This window comes from Gymnoscopelus braueri, assembly GCF_963280865.1.
Source record: "Gymnoscopelus braueri genome assembly, chromosome: 16".
In the NCBI taxonomy this organism is placed as follows: domain Eukaryota; kingdom Metazoa; phylum Chordata; class Actinopteri; order Myctophiformes; family Myctophidae; genus Gymnoscopelus; species Gymnoscopelus braueri.
The window spans coordinates 34,027,093-34,044,680 of NC_137616.1; the positions used below are offsets into that span (position 1 = coordinate 34,027,093).

The 17,588-nt window shown below is 43.5% G+C and overlaps 1 protein-coding gene across 1 annotated transcript in view; it reads right to left on the reverse strand.

Annotated features, from left to right (window-relative positions):
• The window catches only part of nrxn3b (neurexin 3b), a gene marked incomplete at its 5' end in the record, with an annotated part of 438,954 nt that overhangs the window by 76,001 nt on the left and 345,365 nt on the right, over positions 1–17,588 (reverse strand). The gene's annotated exons all lie outside the window — the stretch shown is intronic.

Sequence of the window (17,588 nt, forward strand, 5' to 3'; positions counted from 1 at the left end):
TCTCTCTCTCCTGCCGTTATTGGAGGGTATTCAATAAATAGCGTGAGCACGCGCACACACACACAAATTAACACTTTTCCGTTCACACACGCCTTCTCTTCGAGCACAGGAGAACTTTTGCCCCCTCTCTCTCTCTCTCTCTCTCTCTCTCTCTCTCTCTCGCTCTCTCTGTTAGATAGATACTGTACATACATTAACAATCAGTTACGGCACTTTCTAATGGAACCTCAGCACAAATGAATGCATTCATTCACTCGTTCCTCTCGTCTCTCTCCATTATTCAACATCTCTTCCCCCGTCCTTCCAGTCTTACGGTTGGCTGTTAGTTTTTCTGCCACCCTCCTCTCCCTCTCTCTCTCTTTCTGACAGACCTAATATAAGATGTTTGATGGGTACCTACGCGCATCAGAGCGTATATGGCTGGGAATGTATTACTTCTATCAAGTTACCCCCTCCTCGGCCGGGAGAGAGAGAGATATTATCGTGGTTATGGCTCGTGGCCTCTGATAGCATTACAGCTGCTTATTTGACTTTGTATTTCCTTACCTTCCACATTTGATCCCCCCTGCGGAAATAAAGAGCTGGGAAAATATACGTCGCTGCTGTTTCACAACTGGCTGCGCACGGCGTGTACTGTCAGCGTTATTGTAATTTCGTCGATAAATCGTACAGTTTCTTTGGAAAGCAATGGGAAACCGCTTTGATCTTCGCCACGTTTTTCCACGTGCGCTGTGCACAGCGGGCTACTTTCTTTCAATTTAACAGCGCTATTTAACATGACTAAATGGAACAATTGGCACCAGTGCAGCGGTTTAGTGTTTAATGCTGATATTTAAGGCCTTTTTTATTAACATTTACTCGGTTGATTACAATACTGACTATTATTATCATTAACCCAGACCTGGAATGCATCTGTGTCACTTTTTCATTTGAGCTAAAAAGCATTATTTTACACTTTAAAAACTTCAAAAACAGCACATATACAAGCTCATAGCGGGGCAAAAAATTGTGAAAATGTGTGCAAATCTTTGAATATATTTATTCTTTTAAAGCAAACATTAACTCAAATCTTTGCTTCTGGGGGTCCCTGGAACAAAATATTTTGAGATGGGGGTCCGCGGCCAAATTCATATCATTTTGGGTAGTCCTTGACAAACATACGTTTTTCAGAAAACCGTTTAGGATTTAGAAGACATTTTGCAGAATCGGAACCTCAGGCCTCAATGGGTTAATAGTAGTAGCAGCAGCAGTTTTTTCATAACTGGCTAAAGATTTGTTTTGGGGGGTTATTCTGCTTTATTGTGCCATATACAATAGTAATAGATTAGCATGCAGCCCACACAACACTGAATTCTGCTTTATTGTGCCATATACAGTAGTAACAGAGAGCCAGGAGAGAGCGGGCATTATATTATGTGTCACAGGTCATATATTGCATTTGAACCCGTGACACCATACACAGGTCTGTGCATTAGTGTCACACACACAAGAGAGACGAGACCTGAAAGCTAACCCTATACCAATATACATTTGAATGGTGTCAAGTTGACCCCTACGACTCCCACGTTTTCAACACGAATGGTGACTGAATTGTTTGATGTGGAGATGCTTACCCACTTAAAACCTCTAGTCTCAGTGCAACGCCACGCGCTTTGAGCTTGTAGACGTGCTATTTTTGCAGAATGTTCCCCCCAGCATTGGCATGCTGAGGTTCAAGTGGTTAAAGGGCCATTCCAGCAGGGTTGCCAGATCTGCTTATTATAATTTCCCCGCAAGATTTTATTTGAAAATAGCCGATCTACAAGCTCACAACGCGTCGCATCGCGACGCGTTGTGAGCTTGTAGATCTGCTATTTTCAAATAGCTGATGTATACAGTATGTTAAAGTGCTCATGTGGCCCATAGTCGCTTCATTTGGGCTGGTTTTCCTAGACCTGGTTGCTTGTTTCTCTCACAGAATCTGGCAACGCTGCATACCAGTGTTTTGGTATGTTTAGCCCATTGACTAAAACCATTTTTTTCCCCTTCCAAAGCATACCATGTTTTGTTTGATTCTCACGGAAGAAATTGGATTCCATTCATTTCATTACAGTATAAAAAATGCACTTGCAGAGATTTAAATTTAACTTGAGAAGAGGTAATTCAACACAATGAACTTTAGTGTGCCTTTATCTTTTTTGTTAAAGTCACTTTATAGTAGCGTAATGCATTTTAAAGCACAGATAGATTAGAAAATCCAGCCGAAAATAGGAACAACATTCAATCGTTCATGACGTATTAACCATGCAATGATGTGTAGCCAAACGACTGTGGAGAAAATATAAACAAACGTAAAAATCAAACCATTAACAAGAAAATGGTCTGTGTTTATTATGCGATTAATGGCTGAAGCTGCTTAAAGTCAATGACATGTACAGTATTGACAGTGGTAAGGTCCTGTTTAAAGGGAAATTCAGCTTATTAAACTATACATTCCTCAAATCTATTATGTTACATGGAAAGATTGGTAGAGCGCTCATTTTACTGTGCACATGATGTGACCAGGGGTGGAAAAAGTACTCAAATGTTTTACCTAAGTAAAAGTATCAATACTGCAATGTAGAAGTACTCTGACAAGTAAAAGTCCGGAATGAAAAATTTACTTAGTAATTTACTTGTACGTAGAAGTACTAAGTATTGGTATCAAAATGTACTTAAAGTACCAAAAGTAAAAGTACTAACATGTTTGAAAATAGCAGATCTACAAGCTCACAACGCGTCGCGTTGTGAGCGAAATGTATAAAATAGGGCTAAAGTGGTTAATGTATGTTTTATAATGTAATAATTTATATCTGAAAAGTAACTAAAGTTTTTAAATAATTGTAGTGGAGTAAAAGTACAATATTTTTCCTCTGAGATGTAGTGGAGAGATGTAGTAAAAGTACTGATAATTGGAAATACTCCAGTAAAGTAAAAGTACCTCAAAATTGTACTTAAGTAAATGTACTTAGTTACTTTCCACCACTGTATGTGACTATAACGACAACAGCAGCAAATTGGTAGTACACCAAGTTTTGACAGTGTTGTGTTGACAGAGTACAGTAAATAATAAGGAAAGCGGGTCAAGCTTGGCACCAGGGGTTATCAATAATTGATCATAAAGACGTCAACAGCCCCTCGCTCTGCCTGGAGATTCCTGTTCACACATACAGTAGTACTGTACTTTCTTGGAACACATGCACAAACACATGCATGGAACACACTGCACATGTACAGGTCTTAGCACAAGTGCGATCTAGTTCCCAGTGGTGTAAAGTAACTAAGTACATGTACTCAAGTACTGTACTTAAGTAAAATTTTGTTTGAGTATTTCCAATTTTCAATACTTTTACTCCACTACATCTCAGAGGCAAATATTGTACTTTTACTCCAGTACAATTATTTAAAAACTTTAGTCACTGGTTACTTTGCAGATATAAATTATTATATTATAAAACATTCATAAACCATTTTATCCCTGTTTTATATATAGGCTATTTGAAAATAGCCGATCTACAAGCTCACAACGCGTCGCATCGCGACGCGTTGTGAACTTGTAGATCTGCTATTTTCAAACATTTCAGTACTTTTACTTTTGGTACTTTAAGTATATTTTGATGCCAATACTTTCGTAATTTTACTCAAGTAACATTTTAAACACAGGCCTTTTACTTGTAACAGAGTATTTCTACATTGCAGTATTGATCCTTTTACTTAAGTAGAAAATGTGAGTACTCTTTCCACCACTGCTAGTTCCCATCACACACAGGCTCCGCCCCACACCCCGCCGCCACATGATCGGCGGGCTCTTGAGGGAGGGCGTCTGTGTGTGTGTCACTGTCAGTCATCTGTGTCGACACACAGAGGCAGCTCTGGGAACGGTGCAGTAGATCAGGCACACACCCCCCCCCCCCCCCCCCACTTGCCCCCCCCCCCCGCCACCTGCTAGCATGATTTGGGGAGAACAGGAGCCTCGGGTGGTAAGCGATCACGTTAGACAAACAGTGTAACATAATTACAATGAGATTGTGTTGCCCCCCCCCCCCCCCCTCCCACCTTATCATGCCCCCTGGCATACAGTGATGTATATTTCATGGATAGAGATGAAAAATTCAATGAGGGGTAAAAACGGGAGTCTTTGCCCTCTCTCTCTCTCTCTCTCTCTCTCTCTCTCTCTCTCTCTCTCTCTCCCCCCCCCCCCCCCCCCCATTACTTTTTGACAACCAGCTCTCTGGGGAGTGCTTGTGTTCGCACAGTTTTGTGGTAAGACATGAATTCTATTCCCACAATAATGAAGACACACAGACAGAGAGAGAGAGAGAGAGAGAGAGAGAGAGAATGAATGAAAACCATACACGCCTCAACCTCAAATAAATATGAAAGTGAGCGAATGAGAGAAAGAACAAGAAGAGACAGTGGGAGAGGAGGGTGTCTTAGAATTCAGAGCAGGATCAGAGAAAAACTTGGCTCAGATATGTCTTGGCACACAAGCACGATGATTGTGAATTCGAAATCAAGTGTTGGTTCTCTCTCTGTCTGACACTAGTACCACCTCTGTCTTAACACCCCCCCCCGTGTGTGTGTGTGTGTGTATATATATTGAAAAAGGAGCGCTCGTTTTTAGGTGCGGGGCTTCGGCGAGAGACAGGATTTTTTTTCGAGACAGGGTTTTTTACGCGAGGCGCGAGGCACGAGGCAGGGTTTTGATGCGAGGTGGCGAGAGGATGAGGAGGAGGCGCGAGGCGGGGCTTTGATGCGAGGCGGACCTGGCTTCTGTTGTTCCCCCCCACATAGCAACCAGGAAGCTACACTAGGGGACCGCTGAACACGCGTTCACACGCACACGTGATAATAGTTATTGTCCATGACGGAGGCGCGCCGACTTAGCAGAGCTTGAGGCCGAGGAGGCGCGCCCGAGCGCCTCCAGGCGCGAGTGCCCGTGCCGACCGGCCGATGGTCTGCTAGTCGAATCAGCGCCGTCCGAGTTGTAAACCGATAGGGTGAGAATAGATCTTTTCATGGATTACTATCCACGTGTGCGTGTGTGTCGTGGATAAACTAAAACAAATGTTAAAAGCCAGAACACAATAAAATTATCTTAACAGTCATGCTTTCAATAAACCAAATTGAAAGCATGAGCGTGTGCGCGTGCTGTGCGTGCACACGCATGCACGTTCAGGTCTATGCACGTCTATGCACGTTGCATACATGTTCTAGTCTAGTGTCTAGTCTAGTCTAGTATTGCCCTCTAGTGTTGGTTCTACAGAATTGCCTGGGGGGGTGGGTGAAAACGAGCGCTCCTTTTTCAATTTCCCTGGAATGCCAATTTCCCTTATACAGTCTAGAATTTGCACTAGTGGAAGGCTGCTGATGTCCCTTATGGTATTAAGTCTGTTACAGTATATATCATTTATATAAAACCTGAAATTCATTAGCCATGGCTACAGACTGGAGGCTATACGGTTCAGAGGAGGTCCACAGATTGCGTCTGGCCATTGCACTTCTCTGTGGCAGTCATTTTGCCTCCAGGGTCCTGCTCCACAGCTGTTGCAAATTAGCCCGTCGTCTTTCGACAGCAGGAGGTTGAGAAGATTTGGAAGGTTTAGAAAATGTTGTCATGTTCTTGGCGGTGATGTGGAACAGAGCTCCCATCACTTAATCTAACCAAAACCCTCTCTTTACGCATTGTTTTGACACGGGGCAGATGTTGGCTGAGATCAAAACACCTCTCACTTCAGTCAGATTACTCGTGTCATTTCGAGTTCTTGTTTCTTTTTTGCTCTTTAAAGCTCTAATTTCCTGTATACCCCGGCTCCAGACGCGGCCATGTTGTGTGTGTGTGAGTGACAAGCAGGAGGACAGTTTGTGACGAGCGGTTAATGAGAGAGAAGGACTTGAGATCGATCAAGTCATGCTGCTGCAGACGCGAGGCCCGGCGCCATCACATCATCTCCTAACGCCTAAGTTATACTGAGTTGCGGCCCGGTGTTGCGCTCCGGAAATAGCCAATCTGCAAGCTTGCGACGCATCGCGGGGCAATGCGCTGTGAGCTGTAGATCGGCTATGCTATCGGATGCACAGCCAAGTATAACTCAGGCTTAAGTCCCCCCACAACGCTCGGTGTCACCCTGTTGCCCACATCCTGCCGTGTCACAGGACAAAAGCTCAGAGAGAGAGCGAGGGAGGGAGATGGAAAGCGAGACAGGCGGACAGACAGCAGAGAGTTGGCAAATAAAGGAAGAAAGTAAGATTCACATTTTTGCAAATTGACTCTCTTTCGGATTATCGACAAGAGAGGGGCATGATGAATTGCAGGGCCGCTCAAGTGATAAACGTCAACATTAGAAAATAAATCTAGCGGAAAGACGGAAGAAAAAAATCCATCTTCTGCTTTCAATATCAGCAACGGTGTGGCAGATTGGCTCACCAAATGTATTCATGAAGGATTAAGCACCTGCTGGTAAGAAGCATCAAGAAGTTTCTTTCTCTTGCCGCTATAAGAAAGAAAAAAGCAAACTGAAGAAAGGCAGGGATCAGAACGGAATGCAAAGCTCCTCCACAGATGCAGTTGGAAATGCGAGCCTGAGTATACCTGGGCATTTTACCCAGCTAGAGTTTGTATTTATTTAATCTGTCTCCGTACTGACTCCCGCCACACGACAGAAGCGCCATTGGCGGTGAAACAAAAAAGGGAGAATATCTCAGGTTTATATATGAAGCTGAGATCATCAGAAAACCAAGCTACGGGGATAGAAAGATATTTTTCCCCACTCTGCGGCTCCGTGGAATTATTATAAGCTCTGAATCATCGCAGGTTGTGGAGTGTATCTCGGGATCTTATTGATCCCCCCCCCCCCTCCCCCCACCCGCAAACATTTCTGAACAGGCAGCGGGGGGGGGGGTTGGGGGGGGGTGCTTGGGCTTGTTGGTGGATGTGTGACAGCCGAGTCTTCCATCTCGTCGTCTCTTATTCTGCTCTCGGCCATTTCCTGCTCGGCTTCTCTTTTGTGCAAAAGACACATTTTCCTATTTTTAGACCTGATCTCCGGTTTGTCCGAGAGGCCGTCGCTCGGTCCTTCTCTCTGCCCTGCCCGCATTTCCTGTCAGGCTGAGACCGTCTCTGCAGAGGTCACTGCCCCCCCCCCCCCCACCCCCCGATAGACTCCGGCCTGATTGGGTGCCGGAGCCAACCAATAGGGTCACGACCCGGTTATCCAGAATGTAGACTCCATGTTGGTCGTAATGTCTATGTGTGTGTATGTGTGTGTGTGTGCGCCCGTGTGCAGTGTTGCCAGATTCTGTGAGAGAAACAAGCAACCAGGTCTAGGAAAACAAGCCCAAAAGAAGCGACTATGGGCCACATGAGCACGTTAAACATACACATCAGCTATTTGAAAATAGCAGTATCTACAAGCTCACAACGCGTCGCGATGTGACGCGTTGCGACGCGTTGTGAGCTTGTAGATCTGCTATTTTCAAATAAACTCTTGGGGAGAAATTATAATAAGCAGACCTGGCAACACTGACCCATGTGTGTGTGTGTGTGTGTGTGTGTGTGTGTGTGTGTGTGTGTGTGTGTGTGTGTGTGTGTGTGTGTGTGTGTGTGTGTGTGTGTGTGTGTGTGTACACGCACATGCGTGTGTCTTGCTCATATCAGGTTCTATAGGCAGAAGAACTGCTGACTTTCAGGGAAAGCGACGCCATTTTGTCCAGTCCTTACTTCAAAAAGGGCCTTATGCAACTCAGGCGCCAATGCGTGCACATGTTCATGTCAGACACGCCCTGATGCCAGTGCGTGGCCATGGTAAACATGAGTCAGCACAAAGATGGCACATGTTGAGATACAAGACGATGACCTAACTTCTCCTCCTCCGTCCCAAACTCCCTTTCTTCTGGATTCTGCAGTGGTGGAAGAAGTACACAGATTCTTTTGAACTTAAAGAGGTGGTGCCATGGTTTTGCACTTTTTCTGTTTTTCATGTGTCTATGAGGCTGATATAACTTCATTAAGCCCCCTGGTGGTGTTTTTATGGTGTTTTATGTCTTCTCTGACTATTTTGAGTTTCTACCTGGAGGCTGAAACCTTGAGGGTCAAACGTGCCAATAGAAAAACAGCCCTTAGACATAGTAATAATATACCCTCCCCCTCATTATCATAACACAAGAGGTGTGGGCATGAGGAGGAGGAGGGACTAGGACAGGTGGGTGGTGCTACGGTGGTGGAGGAGGTGCTAAGGTGAGAACCAGGTATACTTAATGAACTGGAGGAGTATCCACATAAAAAACGTAATTTTAACAATTTCTGTACACTTTTTTGAAAAAAATCTTCCTCTTAGTATAACCATAATACCTGATGATTATGTTTTAGGGGGGGAAGAAATCACTGAAAATCACGGCACCCCGTCTTTAAGTAAAATTAATACCACAATATTATACCACAAACTATGATACTCTGTGACAAGTAAAAGGCCTGTATTAAAAATGTACTTAAATAAAAGTACAAAAGTATTGCCATAAAATATACAGTACTAAAGTAAGAGTACTCAATTTTTTCATCATGTTCCAATGTTCTTTTTTATTTATTCTTATAACTAATATAAAACAGAGCTTAATTGGTTGATACGTGTTTTGAAATAATAATTTAAATCCACAAAGTAACTTGTAACCAAAGTTTTCAAATCATTGCAGTGGAGTGAAAAAGCGCAATATTATCTACCTCAGATGTAGTGCAGTAGAAGTTATAAAATAGACGTTTAAAAATAGACACGCTCAAAACTGTGCTTAAGTGCAGCATACTTGAGTAAATGTCCTTTAGTTACTTTACACCACTGGGATACTGCGTAGAAGTGAATAGAAACATGAAGCTGAGAGGAGCACGTGGTTAATTCATTCTCCACTGAATCATTCATGTGCTGTTATAACATGGCCGAGGAGGAGGAGGAGCATGAGGCTGGCATGACTTCATCTCAGCCCCAGTGGTGTAGTCTAGTTCTTTTTGTGCTGAAGAAGATACACTGTGATTATTCCCTCCTCCCCACGCGCCCCCCGATTGAAATAACCTCTTAAATATGCAGGCCTATTAATTATTAATCCTCAATATATGTATATATACTGTATCGAATTTTATTCTCTTGACTTGCATAATGGGCATACTTTATAGTGTTGAAACGTCTGTACAGTACAAAATAATTATCCGTTTACCGCGCGAGCTCTGTAAATTTAGTTCATTCAGTAAATCCGTCAGCTACTGCGTCTTATCCGAGCGTTCGTATGTCCTTGGGCTGCTTCAGAACATCTGAAAGCTATATGCCTCCTTTAAAAGTAACATACAGTACTTAACCCGTTAAGACCTGAGATACGATTCTACAAATGTCTTCTAAATCCTATTAGTTTTCTAAAACACTTATGTTGCTATAATATCAATGGTGCCTCATGCCTTTTCATGTCAAGGACCCCCAAAATGATATGTATTTAGCCGCGGACCCCCAGAAGCAAAAATTTTAGTAAAAAAAAGTTGCTTTCAAAATAATATATATTCAAAGATTTGCACAAATGTTCACGATTTTTCAAAAATAGCAGATCTACAAGCTTGTAGCTTGTATTATCTGCTATTTTCTAATAGTATAAAGCGGTTTTAAGTGATTACACAGATGTGTTCCCGGTTTTAATGGGTTGACAGGTGACTGATATGCAGCCATGGGGTCATTCCGATGGAAATGGACGACACAGATGTCCATATTGTGATGTGGCTCGCAGCGATATTAAACTGTTCACTCCTCCGTTATTTTATTTAGGGTTGTTTTTGTCTTGATTCGCTCGCACTTGAATTGCCCTGACCTACATGTACTTCCCTGGCCGTTTTCCAGAAGGCATCTCTGCGTGGACAGCAATTACTGTAGAGCCATTTGGAGCAGAGAAAGACCCAGTGACTCATTACATATGCTTTTCCCTCTATTTTCTTTATTTTTTTTGCATGGGAAAAGGCTCCAAGGGGCCCTCCTCCTCCTCTCTGGTACCAACACTATACCACTTGAGGGATTGCACAAGGCAGATGGCAATCTAATTATAACACTGCTGGCAGGGACCAGAACATAAAACTTACAACTTTAGCAAATAATGTTTTTAGTTTTAGTTAACAAGTGTGCATAGTACATACAGGTACTGAATGACTGAATGCAGTTAATGCTTTTTCTAATTCTTCTGTGTGTTGCAAATCTCCTAGTATAAATAAGCCAACACACTGGCGGTAAGGGGACGAATGGCGACTTCTACTCCACTACATCTCAGAGGCAAATGCTATACTTTTACTCCACACAATTATTTGAAAACTTTAGTTATATAGTTACTTTGGAGATTTTGATTATTATTACACAACATGCATTAATCCACTTTAGCCCTAAATACATTTTGGCCATTTGAAAATAGCAGATCTACAAGCACACAATGCGTCGCGATGCGACACATTGTAAGCTTGTAGATCTGCCATTTTCAAATGATTTGTATACAAACTTGTGAAGTAAATTTTTAATTCTGGACTTTTATTTCTACATTGCAGTATTGATACTTTTGCTTAAGTAAGGAATTGTGAGTACTTTCCCCACCACTGATAGTCAGTCAGTTTGCATGTGAAGCCCCTGCAAAGGACTTAATACCAACCTGTCCATTCCAGAGAGTTTGCCTTGTGGAGGTATATATGTGTCTGTGGCTTTGAGGCATGTGTACGTTTGACCTTCTCTCTGTGATAATGTTTAGCATCATTTGCCTCGGTCAGGCCGTGCAGTCCTAGCGCCGACATTTTGACATGAACATGACATTTTGGAAGAAAAAAAAAAAGGTCCGATACACGATGTTCGTTGCTATGCCATAATCTGGTTCTGTGTCAACACCTTCGCTGACTTGACAAGGTGGGACCATCTGTCCCTAACCTTGCACAGCCTCCTCCTGGTGAAAACACCTCAACCCAACCCCACCCCGCACTGACTGCCACCCCCCGTCTCTGCTACTATAAACGGTTCCCAGACCTGCCTCGGCGGTGCACGCACGCACTGACACATAGACAACCGGAAAGGAGAGCTAAAGAGGAGAGAGAGAGAGAGAGAGAGAAAATGAGAAAGAAAGGGAAACAGAGATGGGGAGAGAAAGAGGAAGGGATGCGGGTAAGTAAAAGTATCAACACTGCAATTTCGAAATACTCTGTCACAAGTAAAAGTCCGAAATTCAAAATGTACTTGAGTAAAAATACAAAAGTATTGGTTTCAAAATGTACTTAAAGTACCTAAAGTAGAATGTACTCATTATGCAGAAAGTACCATCTCACAAGTTTTCAAATGTATAAGATGCATGCAAATCTTTTGAAAATAGCAGATCTACAAGCTCACAATGCGTCGCATTGCCACGCATTGTGAGCTTGTAGATCGGCTATTTTCAAACGGCCGAAATGTATATAGGGCTGAAATGGGTAATGAATGTTTTGTAAAAGTATTTTTTTTCTTCTTCAAATAAGTGTAGTGGAGTAAAAGTACAATATTTGCCTCTGAGATAGAAGTGGAGTTGAAGTTAAAGTACAGAAAATTGGAAATACTCCAGTTAACACATCGGGTGCCAAACACGGTCTGAACCGTGTTTTCACAGAGTAGCGCTTCGGCGCCGAACGCGGTCTGAACCGTGTTTTCAGTCTTTTTGTTTTTTCCGTTTTTTTCCGCACAGGAGGGGCTGGAGCAGCTCTGGAATCACCCATGGTGATTCTGAGAAGGAAAGGACAGATGGATCACGTGCCAAAAATCCGTTTTATCTCCTTCTCTAAAACCCCTATGACTCCGAAACTTTTTACGCTGGGGAAAACGACTCATTTTGTATGCACGATCGCTCCGCCATTGTTGCTCGCGTGAGAGATGTTATCGTTCCAGGCGTTAGCCAGGACCATCGTGCAAAATTAACTCATGCTTTGTTTCACATGGATTTCTCGTCTTGGAGTCTACAGCTTAAACAGCGCCGCGCAGCTTAACGGTGAGATTTCTGGCACCGAACGTAATCTGTTATTATAAAATTCTGGCACCCAATGTGTTAAGTAAAAAAAGATCTCAAAATTGTACTTAAGTACTTGAGTACATGTACTTAGTTACTTTACACCACTAGAGGGAGGGACAGGAGGGAGAGGGAGTACCACCATAAGAGAGAGAGAGGAGGACGGAGAAAATACAGGCTAGGAGATAAAAAAGAGACACAGATCGGGCAGTGGAAGAGAGGCAGAGAGGAGGGACACGGAAGAACACAGGCGTGGAGATAAAGCGGGACAAAAGAGCAGGCAGTGAGAGAGAGAGAGAGAGAGAGAGAGAGAGAGAGAGAGAGAGAGAGAGAGAGAGAGAGAGAGAGAGAGAGAGAGAGAAAGGGGTAAGGGGAAAAAGCCAGCACGGTGTGTCTAATCTTCCTTCAGGGGCGCCAGTGGACGGATGCCTTCCATGACAGATAAACTCATCCCGACAGCAGGCCCTGTCTGGCAGGCACCTACTGCGCCCAAACCAACCGGCCCCACAGTCTCCACAGCAGCTGGCCAAAAGCAAGGAGGCAGCTCCCGAGTTTTCATAATATGGCTCCGGTGGAAGGAGATATAGGGCCCCCCAGGTGTGTGTGTGTGTGTGTGTGTGTGTGTGTGTGTGTGTGTGTGTGTGTGTGTGTGTGTGTGTGTGTGTGTGTGTGTGTGTGTGTGTCTCTGTGTCTGTGTCTGTGTGTACGTAAATGTGTGTGTGTCTGTGTGTGCGTGTGTGTGTGTGTAAATGTGTGCGTGTGTGTGTGTGTGTGTGTGTGTGTGTGTGTGTGTGTGTGTGTGTGTGTGTGTGTCTGTGTGTGCGTGCGTGTAAATGTGTGTGTAAATGTGTGTGTGTGAGAGAGAGAGAGAGAGAGAGAGAGAGAGAGAGAGAGAGAGAGAGAGAGAGAGAGAGAGAGAGAGAGAGAGAGAGAGAGAGAGATTCTCAGAGCTTGCTGTTTGACTACAAGGCATCTGACATGGATCCTTGCATTCTCTTGAGGCTCTATTTGCATTAGCAGTCGCAACTGGGGGAGGGGGCGCTAACGAGTCCGTCATTGCCGCGAAGAAATACAAACGCTGGGTGGTGGTGGCTCATTATGCGGAGCTTATCAGCTGCTGATTAAACAAATTACCCTTTACGATGCAAAACAAGCAAAGGGTTGTCCTAAGCAGTTCAAATATAAACACCAAAATCATTGCTTTAATTCATGGCTGCAAAACAAGCCTTGGAGCTAATCGCGAAAAAGCGAGTGTAACGAGGAAAAATGGGAAAGAGAATCAGTGATTACAGTATGTCTTCTCTTTAAAATGTGTGTTTTGTTCCCTCTCTGGTACGGGCTGACAGGGCTTTAAAATGCCATGTACACTCCGGCTCGTTTTCCAGAGTAAACTGAGATCATGAATTATTTAAAGTCCAAGTCAAAGTCATTAAAAGTCACTCATGCTCCCCTGGTGGATTTGCATTAAAAAGAGACTCATTAGAGACACACACAAAAAAAAAGCACAAATGCTGACACTAGTAGCTGGATTGGGGCGAGTAGAAGCACCACCTATTTACCTGCCTGCCATTCTGGCTGGATGTAAAACAAGAATACAATTGCGTCGCTGCAGAAATCAAAGACGCTGCTGTATGGGAAGCATTACCTGGCTTCAAGTGAATGGAGGTAAAACAGGGAATAATGCGTTCTGACGCTGTCATTTGCACTAGCTGTCCATTAGATCAGATCCTAGTGTGTGGGTGGCTTTACTGGCTTATCAGCTAATAGCCCTCTACTGTAGCCAACTGATTCTGAAGCAGTCACCTGCTACAGATGGGAAAGGCTAAGTAGTGCCTCTGGGCTTGATAAGACCTTTGGTGAGACATCTATCCAGAATGGGAGGCTGTAATTCCTTTAACCTTTTCCTCAGAGTCACTGTTAAGTGCAAGAAGCAGAACGCAAACTGTCATTAGCCATCATTACCTAATGGCTTTTTTTCCTGTCACTGTCAGGTGGCTTTGAGCTAGCATCCATTTTAAAAGCTTTTTTTTAGCACAATTTCTAAAGAAAACTATATATAAACTGCACATGGGGGAAATTAAAAATGAAACAAAAGTGTACATTATCTTGGGTTATGAATTGCATCTCCCCTTTTTTCTTTTCTTTTTTTTTTTACATAAATACAGTCTAAAATGTAGAACTACATCTACCAATCCAATGACAGAAAAGAGCCAGGGATTTGTATTCCACTGGCAGCAAAGGAAACAGCTGGGCCAGATTTTAAATCATTTTATTTCTGTCTGGTTTATATTCACTGAACGTAGCTATCCAAAGTCTCATCTAGTATCTTATACTGTATGGCTTTGCATTGGGTTTTAACACCCCCCCCCCCCCCCCCTCAGGATTTCTTAATGACTTTTCATTGTCTGTCAAAAAAATAAGGTATAAGTTAGTGTAGCAATGTCATGACACACTGTGATGAAACTCACGCGACGTTCACGTCAAGCTGTTTCTGTAAATAAATTGGTCAAAGCTCTGCTTTTGCATTCCCTAATAATAAATTCATTAGCACCCTGGGACTGCAGAAATGAAGACGTTGGCCGTGACTGGGAGCCAAATTAAAGAGTTACACAGCTTGGCTGGTTATCCTGCGAGATGTGAAAAACAGAATTAAAAATGCAACCCTTTTGCTTCCAATCAGGAGGCCCACAATGACTAAGCCAGCCAAACACAATGGGGGACTTTTCCCACATTGTCTATTTCACCGCTTACTTGCTCTCTCTTTCTCTCTCTCTTCCACCAACATAATTAACTCATATACTGTAGTCACACATACACATCGTGGATACATTAACACACGCACACGCAACTTACACACACGTACACGCTGGCACAGACATGCATGTAATGTACGCACCTCACACTACACAACACAATATAGGATATAAGCCCAGCTGTTATAATTAGTTGTGCACTGGTAAATAGCCAATCTACAAGCTCAATACCTTTTGCGTTGCGATGCGTTTTGATCATTTAGATTGGCTGTTACAGTAGTTGTGAGCAGTGGTGGAAAAAGTACTCAAATGTTTTACTTGGTAAAAGTATCAATACTCCGTTACAAGTAAAAGTCCGGAATAAAAAAAATTACTTGAGTGAAAGTACAAAAGTATTGGTATCAAAATGTACTTAAAGGCATACTAGGTAACGTTTTCAACAAAACTAAAGTTAAATTGTATATCTTTTGTGAGTGGCAAAAGTTTCACAACACCCACTCCATGAATTTCACCCCCGGAAGCCTTTTATTTATATATTTTATATTGAACGTGGACTGGGGGGACTTTCCCGGGGAAATGACGTCATCTGGCCGGAAAACGGAGGTGGAAATGCACTGGTTTCCTGTTTGGCCAGGAACTACCGCAACGGTTTCCTGTTTGGCCAGGAACTATCGCGCTAATAACAAAAATGAACCTCACGCTGATTGTAAGAGAATGTAGGATTAGAAGATCGAAAAAGAACAGAAAAAGAAAGCACAGCTCATGGTAACTAATGCTCCACTGGCTAAGAGAAACGATCCGTAGATAGTATAAAACAATTAAAAGATCGCTTTTTGAAACGCTTCCGGCTTCCGGTGAAAACGAATGGAATTCTGGGTAATCGAGGACACGGAAATTGTATGCAGTGACGGTAGTGACCAGCAGAGGTTGCTAAAAATCGTTAGTTGTGAATTTGCATTGTACAACTTTAAAGTACCAAAAGTAAAAGTGCTAAAATGTTTGAAAATAGCAGATCTACAAGCTCTTTACTTTACACCACTGTCAGGCAGTACAGTACAGGAATTGGTTCTAGTTGAAGGTGCCACATGAAACATAGGACGATAACACAGTACAAGACAAACAGCAAATGCGCAAACAAATAGTATACCAGGTATAAATAAACTTTGCAGTATAGTAGTAGAATCCGTATTTCAGTTCAGCAGCAGGCTTGGGCACAGCCGTGTGGATGACTGCAGTGATATCTGTATCTCACACACACACACACACACACACACACACACACAAACAAACACAGACACACGCACACACGCACACACACAGAGCAAACGCATCTAAAACGGCATGCGGTTGGCCTTCATTGTGGCAGAGCATATGGTTAGTTGTGCGAGCCACATGGCCCGCACTCAGGCGATGAGGGCAACTCATTAAGAAGAGAAAGACGTAACCAAGTCCAGATCCTCCTCCTCTGTATATTAACCTCATTCGTCACCACATCCGTTTCTCACCCTCACCTCGCTATTATTGCCTCCACCAGCATCCTGTTAATACGAGTCTTATCTTTCCCGATGGCTGTGCAAACAGTCGATGGGTATACGGCAATGAACAGAAGGTCACGTCTCAAATATTATTTACCGCTCAAAGCCCTGTTGAAAAAGATACAAAAATAGCTGATCTACGTGTGACGCATCGCAACATGCGCAATATTTGTTTGAGGTTTAATTTGGAGGAGGGGGGGGGGGGGCATGCTCAAAATAGGAATGCCCGGGTGAAAGTAGTTAACATTCGATATTGACGCACAGCTCACCTGCCCTGAATCCTGGCTCACAGACACTCCATTTATATATTTTCTACCATGTTTTTCCAGTATGTTGAAACATGATGCATATGTATGGCTCCACACATTCATTATACATGCTGGGAGCCAGTTGGAATGCAGCAAGGAAGCAGGGGTGGGGGTGGGGGTGGGGGGTGAGGGGGGGGTTTGGTCCGGGAAGAGCTGGGTATAGCGAGCACAGCTCTCTCTCTTTTAAAATCATTTTATGGATCTCTACTGTTTGTATAATTCAATGCTAGCCCGATGGCTTGGATTGGAGCTGGAGTTCTGCAATAAGCAAACACTGACGGGCAATTTTCGAGGCTTGTTTGCGAACCGGTGTTGTTGGGGGCAGGTCGCAGCTGCACAGATACGGTGATGTTTACTGCACAACAAGTGCAAAACAATTACGCCTGAATGAAGTTGTTGTGTTGCCTCTGCTTATAGTGAGCCTAGAGACAACTTGAACCGGGCATGACCTCGAGGCATGACATATATATACCAAAGTCTTGTTGAAGTGGTAGCCTATACCAGTGTATATCAACCCTGGCAAACGTCCCAATTTTGGGCCGGGGCTACTGCTGAGGTGTGCCGCGCCGTGAATTAGGTCTTGTTGATGCTGAGGGCTGAATCACGAGCCATAACTTCTAATACAGTTTGCCCGTACCCTAGGTGGGGTTGGCGAAAGGGCCTCTCTGTGTGGAGTTTGCATGTTCTCCCGTGTCTCCTAGGGTAGTTAATACCCTCACAAGGGGGCGGCCATAGCTGAGTGGTTAGTGAGCCCGCCTAGGGAGCCAGAGGTCCTGGTTGCCCCAGGTACGATTCCAGGCCAGGCCAGCAAATGTGTCGATGAAATGAAATTTGTCTCTGAGCAAGACTCTTAACCCCTAATTGCTCACAGGCCCTCATTGGAAACAAGACCGCAAGGACTTAATTATCCTTATCCTTACAAAAACATGCAGTAATCCTGGTCACTATAC